The 18,006-nt window shown below is 38.5% G+C and overlaps 1 protein-coding gene across 4 annotated transcripts in view; it reads left to right on the top strand.

The window, feature by feature from the left end:
• The first annotated feature begins 1,041 nt into the window (after positions 1-1,041).
• The window catches only part of SGSM3 (small G protein signaling modulator 3), a 67,229-nt gene continuing 50,264 nt past the window's right edge, over positions 1,042-18,006 (top strand). For all 4 annotated transcript variants that reach the window (XM_077168939.1, XM_077168941.1, XM_077168940.1 and 1 more), the window contains exon 1: positions 1,042-1,181. The gene's annotated coding sequence lies outside the window, so the exon portion shown is untranslated. The remainder of the gene's footprint in view (positions 1,182-18,006) is intronic.

An 18,006-nucleotide genomic window follows, 5' to 3' on the forward strand; every position in this document is an offset into this window, starting at 1 on the left:
TTGTAAACTGCATCATACTGTGAAGTCCTTCCTGACTGAGACTTTTTTATGGTATTTTGTAGGATTTTTCTGTTGCTCCCTCTTCACTCACCCCTGGTCACCACCTTCTCTGAGCACAATTAAGAACCTATGTTTAGGTTAATAAGCAGCTCTAAAACTAAATTTACATCTATTCAGAGGGAAATGATATTTCTAGGAAAAAGATTCCTGTGATAATGTAACTGTAGGTGACCTTTCTAAAACATGACAAGCACGGTCTTTTTTTTTCAACATAATATATAAACACAAACATTCTTACCATATGATCATTCCATTCTTGATAAATAATAACTCACAATATCATTGTTTTATATTCATCATGATCATTTCTTAGGGCATTTACAAGCACGGTTTTTCAAGCTACTAGGATCTGGTTATGAAATTGTAGTGGGCTGGCTGCTTTCTACACCATTCATTTCTGTTATGTATAAACTTTTTCACAAATAGCAACCATTTTTCACAAAATTAATATGGTTAAGTGACAGGTGCAAGCTCTCGGACAACACCCACTGTTTAATGCTGTGCCCCTAGAAGACTGTCAATTTTTTGAGCATGGCCTCAAGCAATTTGTTGTCATTTGTGACTCCTTCCAAGGCTTGTGGATTGTATGCTGAAGATAAAAGGGCATCCCGTAAGCGCCCCAGATTGGTCTAGGACTGGCTCTTTATGCCCGTAAAGAATACACTTAAATATTTAGATAATGAAGATCCAGTAAGGGCAGCTCCATCTCATCCCGACCGTGCAGTGCACTCTACCGCGTTGTCATCCTGTCGCCCATATTGCCCAGAATTCCTCAGGATGCAGTGCATGCGGCAGACCGGGAGGCATGGTTAGGCTTGGAATGAGCTTGGCGGATCGCTTATGCTCCCTGGAAGACCCCAAACTAGCTCAGAAAGGGAGCGCCTGCGCCAGGTCTGAGGGCTCGCAGACCCCCGCCCAGGTCCTGACGCGTCGGAGCCGACTACAACCCCCGGAGTGCCTCGCGGCCGCCCCAGCCAAACCACGCCTGCGCAGGGACGCTGCTGTGCTCTGACGGCGCGAGCCGCGGAGCTGCGAGCCGGGTCGTGATGTGGTAGCCCGGCTTTGGCTCCGGTCGCGTGGCAGTGGGACTTCTCCTCCCGGCCATTCAGTCCGAGGGGCAGGTGAGTGCGAAGCGACAGATAGGTGGAGACTCGCTGGGGTCTGCGGGGCCCTGGCGCCCACACAGTTTCGTCCGCGGGGACAGTGCGGGCAGCTGTGAACAGACTGATTGACCCACGGCCGGCGGGCCGAAGGGGCCGCGGAGAAAAGGCGCACCCTCTCGGGCCGGGTTGGTCGGCCGTGGCGGACTTGCCTCAGACCACCTATAGGCTAGTGGCCCTGGTGTCGAGGTCCTCTGGGCGTCTGCCCAGAACCGGGGCCTGGGGCGGCTGCCTGCACCTAAGATCCCGGACATGACCTGTGGAGGGGCCAAGGAAGTCGGAAATGGCATTCCTTTGGCGCGGCGCCGCCAGGTGGTGGGCGCAATTGGCCGTAGGTGCCCGAGCCGGACGCCTTCCCCCCTCAGGCAGCTTGGGGCGATTTTACAGAAGCTGCGCCTAATGCTGGGGATTTTGAGGTGGGGATGGGGGTTGCGTCTGGGAAATATGATTTGTTAGGCACATTTACAACAGCATATTCTCAAGTTTTATTTGTGGCTTTACTTTTAGGATTGAGATTCAGATTCAGAACACAGTCTCAGATTTAGAGTGAGACTTGAAATACTCTGAACCAAATCTGTAACTAGAGATGGCTACCTGACATACCTGTGTTGGAGAGAAAAACTGATTCTATTTGACTTTTTTATTGAACTATATTATGTTGTTTCAACATCATTGGAGGAATTGAGGTATATATTAGCCAGCATCACCCAGTGTGGTTAGGGTTAGAATTTTTAAGTTACTCTCATACTTAACTCGCTGTTGCAGGCTGCTAAAAAGCATATAAAATTTGAAAAAAGAAAAAGTTTTTAAGTTACTTTTCAGTGATTGGATGACTAGCTTTTTTAAATATGAAAACCACATATGCTTTTTCAAAAATTATTGTGGTAATAGGTATGCAATCTAAAATTTCCCATTTTAAATACTTTCAAGTATATAATTCAGCATTAATTATATTGACAATGTTGTGTTGCCATCACCGCCATCTATTACCAAAACTTTTCCATCACCCCAAACAGAAACTCTGTACCCACTATGCATTAACTCCACATTTTCCATCCCTACCCTCACTTCTCTTACCTTGTAATCTTTCTTTCTATGAATTTACATATTCTGATTATTTCTTGTCTTTTTGTTTCTGACTTATTTTGCTCAACATGGTGTCTTGAAGGTTCATCTATGTTGTAGCATGTGTCAGAACTCCATTCTTTTTTTTTGGCTGAGTAATCTTCCATTGTATATATAAAACATGTTTTGTTTATCCACTCATCTGTTGATGGACACTTGTGTTGCTTACATCTTCTGGCTGTTGTGTGTAATGCTTAGATAAATACTGGTGTACAGATATTTAGTCCAAGTCCCTGTTTTCAGTTCTTTGAGGTGTATACCTAGAAGTGGAATTGCTGGGGTCATATAGTAATTCTGTGTTTTTCTTTCTGAGGAACTGCCAAATTGGCTGCACCATTGTACCTTCCTACCCCTACACTTACCTGCTTTTTTTTTTTTTTTAATTTCCCCCTTATTTATTTATTTTTTACATGGCAGGCACCGGGAAACGAACCCGGGTCCTCTGGCATGGCAGGCAAGCATTCTTGCCTGCTGAGCCCCCGTGGCCCTGTTTTTGTTTTTTTAATATATATATAGTCATTCTAGTGGCTGTGAGGTATCTTGTGGTGGTTTTGATTTGCATTTCCCTAATGGCTCTTGATTTTGAGCATCTTTTCTTGTATTTATTGACTCTTTATCATCTTTGGAGAAATACCAGTTCAGAGCTTTTGCTGATTTTAATTGAGCCGTTTGTCTTTATGTTGTTGAGTCAATATATGCTTTTATAAGGAAGAAAAGATGTTTTAAAGTTTCTTTTCATTGTCTAGATCACAATTTTCTAGTCTTGTGCTGCCAATGAAATTTGTTGTGGGTTCCTGGTTCTTTTTGTTATTTCTTTGTAGGATATTTACATGTGTCTTGGAATATTCTTTACTGTCCTTTCTTATTCTTTCTTGCTTAAGTTCAAGTTCCTAATAGAACTTTGAGTCACAAAAACTGAATTTTCAACTTTGACTTATTTACTTGTAGTGTTTGTGATTAAGTTTGTAGGCACTTATATTTCCTACTTGTTTCCTTTCTTGTCTTTCTGTATCTTCCACTTCTTCCTGAACTCTTAACACTCGAGTTTTATCTTCTTTCCTTTACATATTCATTTCCGTTCTCCAAGATTAATTTGTAATTGATGCTAAATAAAAGTTGATATGTTTCCTGTCTGTTTTTCCATAATCCTAAGTGAAGTAGCTTTTCTTCACTAATTACGGCATCAGTCTGGGCTTTATTCCTGTTCTTTGTACCCCTTTATAAGTATGGAGGTGTGTGATTTGGGGGAGAGGGATGAGGGACAGGAGATGTGTGCCAGTTTGAAAAGATTATGTACCCTAGTAAAGCCATGTTTTAATCCTTATTCCATCTCATGGAGGCAGCCTTTTCTTTTAATCCCTAGTCAGCACTACAGGTTGGAAACTTGGTTAGATTATCTACACAGAGATGTGGCTTGCCCAGTTGTGGTATTAACCTTGGGTTAGAGGGAGATGTGACTCCATCCATTCCAGGTGGGTCTTGATTAGTTTTACTGGACTCCTTTAAAAAAGGAAACAGTTTTGGAGAAAAGTTTGAGCGTGACAAGAGAGCCATGGGAGCCCAATGAGCTAGAGACCTTTGGAGATGAAGAAGGAAAATGCCCCCGAGGAGCTTCATGAAACAAGAAGCCTGGAGAGAACGCTAGTAGAGTTGTCATGTTCGCCATGTGCCTTTCAGTTGAGAGAGAAACTCTGAACTTTATCTGCTTTCTTGAGTGAAAGTAACCTCTTGTTGGTGCCTTAATTTGGACGTTTTTATAGGCTTGCTTTAATTGGGACGTTTTCATGGCCTTAGAACTATAAACTTGCAGCTTAATAAATTCCCCCTTTTACAAGTCATTCCCACTGTTTCTGGTATATTGCATTCCAGCAGCTAGCAAATTAGAACAAGGTCTTTCTGTTGAACAGATATGGGTAACAAGTGACTATAACCCATGACTAGAACATTAACTTTAAAAGGCTGTGAACAGGGCGAGTGATGGTGGCTCAGTGGCAGAGTTCTCACCTGCCATGCCGGAGACCCAGGTTCGATTCCTGGTGCCTGCCCATGCAAAAAATTAAAAAATAAATACGGCTGTGAGCAAAATCTGTTTAAAGTTAAATATAAAAGAGCATACTAATCTTGTGAATTGGGAAACTTGGAAGGTTGACAGAAAAGTAGGTGAACTGGGGTAGTAGTAGTAGCTCACAGAAATAAACCTGACAGTAGGATTAAATATTGAGAAAGGAACTCAGGAGATAATTGTCTCTTTTATTACATGGTCATTTTTGTGTGCCTGGAATGGAAGGCAAAAACACCTTTCTGGTTTAAAACTTAAAAAACATTCAGTGTATTTGTGTTTTTAGTTTTCTTTTATTAGCTCTCAATGAGGGTTTTGGCAGGAGCCCCAAATCTTTTACATTTGATGGCTTAACATCAGTTTTCATCTGCTTATTCTCCAGATTGGCTGTTACTCAGCTGGTGACATCAGTAATTTTCCACAGCAGCTTTTCCATGAGTTCGTGCAGACTGTCACAAGGAAATGGGAAAAGCACAAAGGGTGGTACACACACATGAACTAAAGATCCTGTTTCCGTTGCCATCATATATTAAGCATAGACTTAGACAGGGAATCTGGGCTGGAGCACAAGATTGATAGAAGCGGTTACCAGGCTTCTATATGCAGTAATAATCACTGATATAATTTTTGAGGATCTGCTCTTTGCCAAGTGCTACAGTTGTCACGACAATTTGGCAAGGTCTGTGTATTCTCATTCTTATTTTATATATGTGCAAATTGAGGCACAGAAGTTAAGTGATTTGCCTATGGACATAGCAACAGGCCAGAATTCAAAGTCAAGATTATCTGACTAAAATCGCTGCTCTTTTTACTGTGCTGTACTGCCATACCTATAGATATGTTCAAATCTTTCTCATTCTTAAAAAATATATAAAGCTTTCCTGTGATCATATATCCCCTTCAAATTAGCACTATTCCCCCCTTTTCCTTCCTATACTTGTCCTTAAAAAGCAGACTCTGCCCTTCTCTTCCATTTACTCCTCAGTTCTTTGCAGTTTCTACCCTCACTCTCTTGAAACTGCTCTCCTGAGCCCCCACTCAATTATTTATTAAATGCCTACTGTGTATACTATCTTCTAGACTTAGAAAGATAGGTAAGACATAGTTCTTGCCCTAAGGAACCTGGGGACTAATGAGGGAGAAATGGGTGTGTTTACCTGTCAGTGATATGCTAACTGCTGATACAACAATCTTTAGTTTTGAAAGTTGGAAGAGGACCATATCACTGTGAAGGTGACCCTGCACTGCAAACAGAGAAATCATAAATGGTTCCAGAGAGGGTTGTCAGGGCTGCACGATTAGCTGTCCACTTTGGAGGGAGAAACTATACCTCCCCGGTTAATGGCTGAAAGATGTAGTGCAAGCTTTAGAGTCTGATAGACCTGAGAAACTGATATTCAGTTTCTTCTTTATAAAATGGAGATCTTTATAATTCCTGAATGGAATGTAAATTCTAAGAAGGTACAGCCATTGTCTTGTTTGCCAGCTATATTTATTAGAGTTCTCTAGAGAAACAGAACCAGCAGGAGATAGCTGTAAATATGAGATTTCATAAAAGTGTTTCACGCAACTATGGGGATGCGCAAGTCCAAATTCCATAGGGCAGGCTGCTAGCTAGCAACTACAATGAAGGTAATTGATGAACTCTGCAGGAGAGGCAGGCTAGCTGAAGAAGAAATGAAAGTTCTCTCTTCTCCCTTAAAAGTCTTCAACTGATAAGATTCTCTCATTGCAAAAAACTGTTGATAATAGATATAATCAGCTATAGATGAAATCATTTGATGATTTAATAAACCAGCCTTCTGGTCTATTAACCAACCATGAAATGTCCTTGCAGTAATCATTAGGCCAGTGCTTGCTTGACCAGACAACTGGACCCCACCAGCTGGTCAAATTGACAGGAGAACCTAACCATCACATCATTCATCCCTGTCTCCTGGAACAATAAATATTTGCTGGATGAATACCTGACAGGATTGTTGTGTTCAAAACATGGTAAGTATTGTACCATCAGGTAGTAGCATACAACTGAAATAATGAGGCTGTTTTTTTTCACATGGCTTATGAACTGATTTTCAATACAGCACCATTGTTTAAATTATATGCATAATCGCTTTCCTTCTTGAAAATTTAGGCTCATTGCTTTATGGTTACAGTTCATAGAGACGAGAGAGACATTTACCCCTTTCCAGTAGACACTTCTAACACTGTGCGTCTCTTCTAGTTACATGCACATTTCTGCTTTTTCTAAATGTTTGTGTTGTAGATGTTGTGTTTGAGGTTTTCTCTTAGCCATGATGTGAGTTGTTTTGTGAAGTGAACTTCTTTGGAATGATTAATAGCTTTGTAAATAAGATTAACATCAGAAATGAGATGGAAAGCACCAATCCTACTATCAACAGTCTTATTCTTGGAAAGGGACTAATATCCAGTTAGGGCTCAGAGAATAAATTTTTTTCCTTAACAAAATTATGTAACTGGGCACAATGAACAGGAAGGTTCCAAGGCTTAGTGAGGTATAGAATTTAATTCGTCCTTCAGAGTAGCTAATAAATAGCCAGGAACAGTATAGAACAACTGCTGGGGCCACTTCATTGACCAGACACACAGCGTACACCAGTCTGGACAAGCTGGGCCAGCTGCAATTCTGCACAGAACTGTAAGTCCCCCAAACCACAGAGGCCGGTGCCCCTCTCCCATGGGCATGGCAGCCTGGTTCCCCAAGGAGAAAGGAAACAGACTTTACTAGCAGCAGGGGCTTAGCTCAACCACGCTGCACTTGAGGAGTTAATTAACAAATTCTGACTACTGAAAATAGGCCCCCAGCTCAGATAAACCTTGAATAAAACCTAAAGGTTACTCAGAGATTTTGCCCCAGCACAGAGGGGGCAGGGCTGATGGGGGGAAAAAAAAACAGAAGTTATTTTGATCAGTCAGTACAAAACACTTGAAAAGGGCTGGCCCCTAAAAAAAAGTGAGGCACAATGAACTTGGAGATACACAGAGCAGTGTACCAACTTAAGCTCTTAATTAACAAGCCTGATGAATGGACATCCTGCTCTGAAAAGGATTTTTTATTTTTATTTTTGCTTTGTTTGTACTATTTAACTGCTCATTACGTAGAAATGCAAGCCTTCTCAGGCTCCAACTGTCCCAGGCACAGGTGGAATTAAGCATGTCTGAGAGACAATGAGGCTGGTCTGGTGAAAGGAATTAATTCTCTAGAGGCTGTGCATTTCCCAGGATAGGGGTGGAGCGCAGCTCAGGTAGAATCCTTTCCTTAAGGAATTCAGACGCCAGAGACCAGAAAACTGAAGCAATTAAAGCCAGCCTACAGCCTTACCTCTGTCTGAGCCACACCCCCAGCTGGGAGAAACTGCTGAAGTTAAAGGCACCACAACACTTTATACTGACGGGAAACCTCAGGCAGACAAGCACCACATACTGGGGAGGATAGGAAAAGCACAGAGTCTAGAGGCTTCATAGGAAAGTCTGTTAATCTGCTGGGTCTCACCGTCAGGGAAAACTGGTGCAGATGACTCTTTCCTCCTGAGAAGAGGCTAGTCTGGTCTGGGAAAATCTGACTGGCATCTATTAAATCTAAGTAGACCCTCCTAAGGAAAATAATAATAATAATAAAGCTCCATATAGGCAGGGCAAAAAACAAGAAAACAAGAACTGAATAATTCTGATCCATTAAACAAAATCTATACTAGAGGTCTAGAATAAGCTGAATGGACTGTCAAAGAATAGATAGAGAATAAAGCCATCCAGCAAGAAAATCCTCGGTAAAAGAGTGAAAACAATCTCCAGAATAAACTAATTTAGGAAATCAAATGCCTCAATGCCAGCAAAAAAAATGAGTCATACTAGGAAAACTGAAGATATGGCCCAGTCAAAGGAACAAATCAACAACTCAAATGAGATACAGAAGTTGAAACAACTAATTCAGGATTTTCGAACGGACTTGGAAAATCTCATCAAAAATCAAATCACTGAGTTGAGAGAGGATATAAAGAAGGCAATGGGCAAACAAAAAGAAGAAATTGGAACAGAACCTATGGGAATGAAAGCACAGTAGAAGAGATGAAAAAACAATGGAAACCTACAATATTAGATTTGGAGAGGCAAAAGAAAGGATTGAGGAACTGGAGGATGGCACATCTGAAATCTGACAAGCAAAAGAAACTATAAGGAAAAGAATGGAGAAATATGAGCAGGGACTCAGGGAATTGGACAACAGTATGAAACACATGAATATGTGTGCCCTGGGTGTCCCAGAAGGAGAAGAGAAAGGAAAAGGAGGAGAAAAACTACTGGAGGAAATTATCACTGAAAATTTCCCAATTCTTATGAAAAACTTAAAATTACAGATCCAAGAAGTTCAGCGTACACCAAACACAATAGATCCAAATAGACATACTCCAAGACATTTACTGATCAGAATGTCAGACGTCAAAGAGAAAGAGAATTTTGAAAGCGGTAAGAGAAAAGCAATCCATCACATACAAGGGAAGCCCCAATAAGACTATGTGTAGATTTCTCAGCACAAACCATGGAGGCAAGAAGACAGTGGTATGAAATATTTAAGATCCTAAAAGAGAAAAACTGCCAACCAAGAATTCTATATCCAGCAAAATTTTTCCTTCAAAAAAATGAGGGGGAAATTAAAACATTTTCAGGCAAAAAATCACTGGGGGAATTAGTGACTAAGAGACTGCTCTGCAAGAAATACTAAAGGGAGCATTAGAGGCATATAGGAAAAGACAGGAGAGAGAAGTTTGGGGAAGAGTGTAGAAATGAAGACTATCATAAAGGTAAAAAGAAAAAAATTAATATGACATGTAAAATCCAAAAGGCAAAGTGGTAGAAGAAAGTACTGCCCTTCCAGTAATAACACTAAATGTTAATGGATTAAACTTCCCAATCAAAAGACATAGACTGGCAGAATGGATTTAAAAACCAGACCCATCTATATGTTGCCTATAGGAGATGCATTTTGGACCCAAGGATAAACATAGGTTGGAAATGAAAGGCTGGGAAAAGATATTCCATGCAAACAACAATTAGAAAAGAGCAGGAGTACCTATACTAATATCTGACAAATTAGGCTTCAAATGCAAAACAATTAAAAGAGACAAAGAAGGACACTATATATTAATAAAAGGAACAATTCAACAGGAAGACATAACAATCAAAAATATTTATTCACTGAGCCAGAATGCTCCAAAACAGATGAGGCAAACACTAAAAAGAGAAATAGACACATCTATGATAGTAGTTGGAGGCTTTAATTCCCTGCTGTCATCAGTGGATAGAACATCTAGACAGGGGATCAATGTAGAAACAGAGAATTTGAATAATACAATAAATGAAACAGATTTAACAGACATGTATAGAACATTACACCCACAACAGCAGGATACACCTTTTTCTCAAGTGCTCATAAGGATAGACCATATGCTGACTCACAAAGCAAGTCTCAATAAATTTAAAAAGACTGAAATCATACAAAACACTTGCTCAGCTCATAGAGGAATGATGTTGAACTCAATAACAGGCAAAGGCCAGAAAATTCACAAATATATGGAGGCTAAACAACATGCTCTTAAACAACCAGTGGGTCAAGGAATAAATTGCAAGAGAAATCAGTAAATATCTTGAGGCAAATGAAAATGAGAACATATCAAAATTTATGGGATGCTGCAAAGGTAGTCCTAACCTAAGAGGGAAGTTTATTGCCTTAAATGCCTATATCAAAAAAGAAGGAGCAAAAATTGAGGAATTAACTATTCACTTGGAAGAACTAGAGAAAGAGCAGGAAACTAACCCCAAAGCAAGAAAAAGGAAAGAAATAATGAAGATTAGAGCAGAAATAAATGAAATTGAAAACAGTCGAGAAAATCAACAAAACCAGAAGTTGGTTCTTTGAGAAAATCAATAAAATTGATGGACCCTTAGCAAGGTTGACAAAAAGAAAAAGGGAGAGGATGCAAAAAAATAAAATCAGAAATGGAAGAGGAGACGTAACCACTGCCCCTGCCAGAAATAAAGGAGGTAATGAGAGGATACTATGAACTACTTTAAGCTAATAAACTAGACAGCGTAGATGAAATGGACAACTTCCTGGAAAGGCATGAACAACCAATATTGATTCAAGAAGAAATAGACTACCTCGACAAACCAGTCACAAGCAAATAAATTGAATCAGTCATCAAGAAGCTCCCAAAAAAGATAAGTCCAGGACCAGATGGCTTCACATGTGAATTCTACCAATCATCCAAGAAAGAATTAGTACCAATCCTGCTCAAACTCTTCAAAAAAATTGAAGAGGAGGGAAGGTTACCTAACTCATTCTATGAAGCCAACATCTCCATCATACCAAAGCCAGACAAAGATACTATAAGAAAAGAAAATTATAGACCAATCTCTCTAATCAATATAGATGTAAAATCCTCAACAAAATTCTTTCAAATCGAATCCAGCAGGACATTATACACCATGACCAAGATGGATTCATCTCAGCTATGCAAGTATGGTTCAGCATAAGAAAATCAATTAATGTAATACACGATATCAACAAATCAAAGCAGAAAAACTACACTATCACCTTGATTGATGCAGAAAAGGCATTTGACAAAATTCAACATCCTTTCTTGATGAAAACACTTCAAAGGATAGGAATAGAAGGGAACTTCCTCAACATGATAAAGAGAATATATGAAGAACCCACAGGGAACATCATCCTCAATGGGGAAAGAGTGAAAGCTTTACCCCTGTGATCAGGAACAAGAAAAGGATGTCCACTGTTACCACTGTTATTCACCATTGTGTTGGAAGTTCTAGCCAGAGCAGTTAGAAAAGAAAAAGAAATACTAAAGGCCTCAAAATTGGAAAGGAAGAAGTAAAACTCTCACTGTTTGCAGATGATAGGATACTGTATGTTGAAAAACCTGAAAAATCCACAGCAAAACTACTGGAGCTAATAAGTGTGTACAGCAAAGTGGCAGGTTACAAGATCAACACTCAAAAATCTGTAATGTTTCTCTACGCTAGTAATGAACAATCTGAGAGGGAAATCAAGAAAAAAAAAATCCATTTGCAATTGCAGCCAAAAGAATAAAATATTTAAGAATAAATTTATTTAGGGATACAAAAGTCCTATACAAAGAAAACTGCAAGAAATTGCTCAAAGAAATCACAGAAGACCTAAATAAGTAGAAGGCCATACTGTGTTCATGGATTAGAAGACTAAGCATAGTTAAGATGTCAGTTCTACCTAAATTGATTTATAGATTCAATGCAATACCAATTAAAATCCCAAAAATTACTTTGCAGAAATAGAAAAAACAATAATCAAATTTATCTGGAAAGGCAGTGTGCTCTGAATAGCTAAAAATATCTTGAGAAAGAAAATGAAGTCAGACGTCTCACGCTACCTGACTTTAAGGCATATTGCGAAGCTACAGTGGTCAAAACAGCATAGTACTGGCATAAAGATAGATATACTGACCAATGGAATCAAATAGAGTTTTCAGATGTAGACTTTCTCGTCTGTAGACAATTGATCCTTGATAAGGCAATCAAGCCAACTCACCTGGGACAAAACAGTCTGTTCAGTAAATGGGTGCTTGGAGAACTGAATATCCACATGCAAAAGAATGAAAGAGGATCCACCTTGTACAAAAATAAACCCAAAATGAATCAAAGACCTAAACATTAGACCTAAACATAAGTTTTAGAAGAAAATGTAGAAAGTGTCTTCTAAAACTTGTAATATGAGGTGGTTTCCTGGATCTTATACCCACACCATGATCATTGAAGAAGAAAATAGATAAATTGGAACTCCTCAAAATTAAACACTTTTGTGCATCAAAGAACTTTGTCAAGAAAATAAAAAGCCTACAAAACTGGAGGCAATATTTGGAAACGCAATATCAGATAAGGGTTTAGTATCCAGAATATATAAAGAGATTGTTCAACTCAATAACAAAAAAACAGACAATCCAATTCAAAGTGGGCAAAAGTTGTGAACAAACACTTCTCAAAAGAGGAAATGCAGATGGCTAAAAGGCACATGAGAAGATGCTCAACTTCACTGGCTATTAGGGAAATGCAAATCAAAACCACAGTGAGATATCATCTCACACACCAGAATGGACTTTATCAATAAAACAGAAATTGACAAGTGCTGGAGAGGTTGTGGAGAAAGAGGCACACTTATCTACTGTTGGTGGGAATGTAAAACGGTACAACCTCTGTGGAAGGCAGTTTCGCAGTTCCTCAGGCAAAGCTAAGTATGGAATTGCCATATGATCCATCAGTACCGTTGCTAGGTATTCAGAGGACATGAGGGCAAGGACACAAACAGACATTTGTAGACCAGTGTTTATAGGAGTATCATTTACAATTCCCAAGAGATGAAAACAGCCCAAATGTCCGTCAACAGATAACTAGCTAAACAAACTGATATATACATACAATGAGCTATTACGCAGCTGTAGAACAATAAAGTCATAAAGCATGTAACAACGTGGATGGACCTTAGGGACATTATGCTGAGTGAAATTAGCCAGAAACAAAAGGACAAATACTGTATGGTCTCACTGATATGAATAAACATTAATGAGTGAACTAGGAGAATTTATTCTTATGCATTATATAGATATCCCCTTTTTTGTTTATGGTGTATTAGAGTGGCTAGAGGAAAGTACCTGAGACTGTAGAACTGTGTTCCAGTAGCCATTTTTCTTGAAGATTGTATAATGATATAACTTTCGCCATGGGACTGGTGGTTGTGAACACCTGTGCCTGATGCTCCTTTTATCTATGATATGGACAGATGAGTAAAAAATATGGATAAGAAATAAACAAATAATAGGCAGAACAAAGTTAAAATAAATTGATTAGATTGAAATACTAGTGGTCAGTGAAAGGGAGTGGTAAGGGGTATGGCATTTGGTATGAGTTTTCTCTTTTCTTTTTTTTGCTGGAGAGATGTAAATGTTCAAAAAAATGATCATGGTAATGAATACACAAAATATGTGATGATATTGTGAGCCATTGACTGTAATCATGACAAGAGTATATGTCAAGAATGTATGTTTTTTGTTGTTTATAATAAAAATATTAAAAAATTAAAAATTATATGACTATTCCCAGCCTTCTCTAGAGAACTCATTAACCTTCTAGCTAACATTCTGTGGGTGCATGAAGGAAAAATAAGAACTGGGGCAAAAGACTGCATGATCATTGAAAAAGGAGGAAACAGCTGTGCTTTAGGAGATATTAATCAAATGTTAACATAAATGGAAATAGAGAGGTTTGGAAGCATGAAAATCTATTAGGAGACTTTTACAGTGGTCTAGAAAACTGGCAGTGAGACTCTAGATTCAGGCAATGGAAATTAAAATGCTAGAGATATTTTAGAGATGAAATCAGTAGATTTTGCAACTTGTTAAATGTAGAAATGAGAGAAGTAGGAGCCAAAAATTGCTCTAAATCTGCATATCTTGGAAGATGAAATAGGAAAACACAAAAGAATAATCTTATACAGAATAAAAATTTATTCATTTGAGAAATGTAGATTTTGAAGTGTTATGGAATAGTCAAATGAAGCTATCCAACAAGGAGTTGGAAATATCAGGAGTGTTGTCATGATCAGAGGTTTAAAGATTTGTAGCTTATTCGTAGAGAATTGATGGCTAGATCAGCATTAGGGGTGGATTGATAGAAGACTGGTATAGGGAATGCCTTCTTTTGCAGGTCTGGAGAAAAAAGGGAGTCAGCAAATAGTAGTTAAATAGGAAAGTAAAACCGATTTGGTCAGAGTCCTCAAAGTCATAGAACAGTTTCAGAAATGGGGGTAAGTCAGCAGAGTCAAATGCTGCAGGTTAAGAGGATTCCATATGGTGATTAGGAAATCACTGGAGACATTAGAAAGATCAGTCTAGGTGCGAGAGAAGAAGCTGGGTGGAAACAGCTTACGAAGTGAATTGATTGATGAGGCATGAGTTCAGAATATCTCTACGTTTGAAAATTGTGGCAATTAGGCAAAGGAAAAAGAAAGAAAGGTGGCTTGAGTGGGTTCGGTGATAGTTGCTTTGTTATGGTTTGTTTTAATTAAGGACATGATCAATCTTAGTATATGTATTGGACATGAGCCAGGAGAGAGGAAAAGACTATGATGTACAAAGGAAGATGCTGTAACAATAAAGGAAATGGACTGAAGGTGCTTGAGGAGTTAACCTTGAACAAGAGGAAGTCCATTTCTTCCTTTCTGATACAGGCTAGAAAGAACGAGTGACAAGACTGGGAAATTTTGAAATGGAGAAAAAGGAGGTTGAAGGAGCTTAAGCCTATGACCCCAGCTTCATTAAGACTAGAGGCCAGATCATCAGCTGAGTGTGAGTGGCAGCAGAGAGCATTTGAGGGTCTGAAGAAATGTAGGAACGTTTTGAAATGTGTGACGGTTGATGAATGATGCAGATAAATAGCTTGTGACTTGTTTTCTGACATTTTCGAGGATGAAAATGGGCAGAGAAAGCAGCGGAGGAACTTAATGGGACTAGACAACACAAGAGGTTCAGTTTGTTCCTGGTTCATACAAAATAGTAATGTAATTCCTATATGTAGGAGTTAAGTTTATGGATCTGGTTATTTACATCAGCAGTATTGATTATGAAATATAGAACACTACAAAAGAATTTTAGGTTCTCTAATGGAAAGCAGGCATAACAAAAACAAAACAAAAAAACAGTGTGGTAAGCTGAACCCTTGAGTTTTGTACCAGTGAGAGGATAACCTCCTGGGACATTTCTCCTGGGATTTCTATTGGTTATGATTCTGATCTGAATATAATACAATTTTGCCTGTTCCTTTGTTTTTTCCCCCCAAGTTTTTGATTGTTTCATGTTGAAATAGAGAGAGTAGGAGACTTAGCTTTTCATCTTTCTCTACCACCTACTCCCTGTATGACTTGTAGTCTTTTAACCTCTTTGGGCCTGAGTATGTTTGCTTAAAAAAATTGAGAAGGAGAGGAACTCATACGATCCTTCTAACTCTGTTCTTCGTGATTTTCTGTTCTAACTGCTTTTTCCCTTGCATTCCAGTACTGTAGAAGTTTAATGATCTCTGAATAAACATGCAGATTCATTAGAGAGATTTGCTTGCTCTTGTGTTATGGGAATTCTTTCCTAATATATCAATTTAATTTTGAATTTTCACAAAAACTGGCATTTTAAAATAGCTTTTTAATATTATGCTTTTTATATTTTTTGTTTTTAAATTTGTCTTTAATTTTAAAATATACATAACATAAAAATCATTTTAAGGGGCTAATTTTTCTCCATTAAGTACATTGATAATACTGTGTAACTTGCACCACTATCTCTTTCCAGAGTATTTTCATCATCCTAAACCAAAATTTGTGCTAAGTTAGCAATAACTCCCCATTCCCCACTTCTGCCACCCCTGGTAACCACTATTCTGCTTTCTCTGTCTATGGATTTGCTTATTCTAAGTATTTCACCTAAGAGAAATTGTACATTATTTGTCCTTTGTGTCTGGCTTATTTCGTTCAACATATCTTCAAGGTTCATCCATGTTATGTCATATACCAGCACTTCAGTTTATGGCTAAATAATATTCCATTGTATGAATATATCATATTTTGTTTATCCATTCATCTATCATTGGATCCTTGGATTGCTTCCATCTTTCGACTGTTGAAAATGATGCTGTGATGATCATCACTGTACAAATATCTGTCCAAGCCCCTACTTTCTGTTCTCTGGGGTATATACTTAGGAGTGGAGTTGCCTGGTATTATGGTAATTATCTGTTTAATTTTCTGAAAATCACCGAACTGTTTTCCACAGTGCCTTCATCATTTTATATTCCCACTAACAAGGTACAAGGATTGCTATTTCTGTGCTGTATTATTTTTAACCCTGGTGGCCTCTCACTAGTTTTCATATCCCAAGCTGAGATATTTTGTTCCTTCACATGCACAATCAACTTTGTGATCTTGATCTTTCCTAGAAATTGTGCTGCAAAATTTATTAGTTGCACTAGTCAGTGTGGTATAGTAGAATTGCTTAGGAATCAGTCCTGACTCTGATATAAGCAAGATTCTTAATCTCTGTGAGCCCTTCTGAGATGTAAAAGATGCATGTGAGTGTACTTAGTGGTATGATTATTGCTCAGGAAATATTTTTTTTTCCTTTCATTCGTACCTTCCTTCTAATACCTTCATCTACTAACTGTCACAAAGTAAAATAGGATTGGCTTACCATACTTTAGGGTTATTGTGTAGGTATTTTCATTTCTTCCAATGAATAATTGCTTGTAATTATATAAATGATATGGCCAAATAAATGATTCAAAAGAATACAGTAATTTGTTGACCTCTGTTGTTTGATTATACAAAGAATAGGGACTTTCCTAGTTGTATTTATCATCTATTCTTTTTAAGTGTCCTAAGCTCCTGTATTTATATAAAACTTACTAAATTTCTGAGTGACCTTTTTTTGCCAGTCAGTTCTCAAGTAGTTTTATTTTACTCAAAAACTTTCTCCTGCTCTTTTTTTTAGAACTACCCTGAATGTTAAGTTGGAGTAAGCTAATCATTATGTTTCACTTTAACCCCCAAGGAGATTGTTGTTCCCACCCTTGGCGGTGGAAATGACAGAAGGTTCATGCAGTTCACTTGCTTTTGCTTTCCTTATCACTATCCAAGTACTGCCAGGCTGTAAATATTAGGGAAATGACCCTGGGAGGGACTCAGGTAAGCAAACAAACTACCACATGGATGATTAATTATTTTACATGCAGACCTAGAGTTGACTGAACATGTTTTAGAAGTCTGTATAGGAGAGCTTGAGTTTACTGGGGCAACTACCTAGGAAAGAAAAAACTGTACCTTGGCCTCCTGATTTCTAGGGTGAGGTTCCTGTTTTACTGATCTGTGGTTCCACAGTCTGTATTCCACCTTGCACCATTATGCCTAAATCTTGCCTAAAGGAACACTTTATCTTTGGTCACAAAGAAAATATTGACCCAGGAAGGGAAAGCAGTCCCAGCTATAAATTTGTGGTTGTAGGAGTGGAACTCCAGGTGGAGTATGATTATTGGAGAGTTATTTTGTCCTGTGATGCCAGTTTGGGGGAATCAGGCAATTGAGAAATTTGGATGATATAGTGGGTCTTTACCATATCTGGTGTCTTTGACACTAAGGAAAGTACATAGTACTGTGAATAGTAAGCATACTTCTAACAAAAACATCTAGGGCTACTGGAGTGGGGAGCCGCTTGTAAAAGTTTAATGGTATTAGCTGTCTTATCGCAGAGTTTGGTGGGGCCCAAGTTTTGAGAATTTCTTTATATGCTGCTAAATAATTGTGTCATTTAGCAGCATGCGCAGAGAGAAAGCAAGGAGTGCTCTAAGATCTGGAAAAAAAAGTTTGCTGTGGCTGGAACAGTGTGTTGAGATGTAAGTGAGGAAGGTGTTGAGATGAGGCTAGAATAGTTAGCAGGAGTTACTCTATTATGCAGGATCTGATAAACCATGTTATTAAGTTTGGACTTTTTCCTGAAGAAAAGA

This window comes from Tamandua tetradactyla, chromosome 7 (genome assembly GCF_023851605.1).
Source record: "Tamandua tetradactyla isolate mTamTet1 chromosome 7, mTamTet1.pri, whole genome shotgun sequence".
Lineage (NCBI taxonomy): Eukaryota > Metazoa > Chordata > Mammalia > Pilosa > Myrmecophagidae > Tamandua > Tamandua tetradactyla.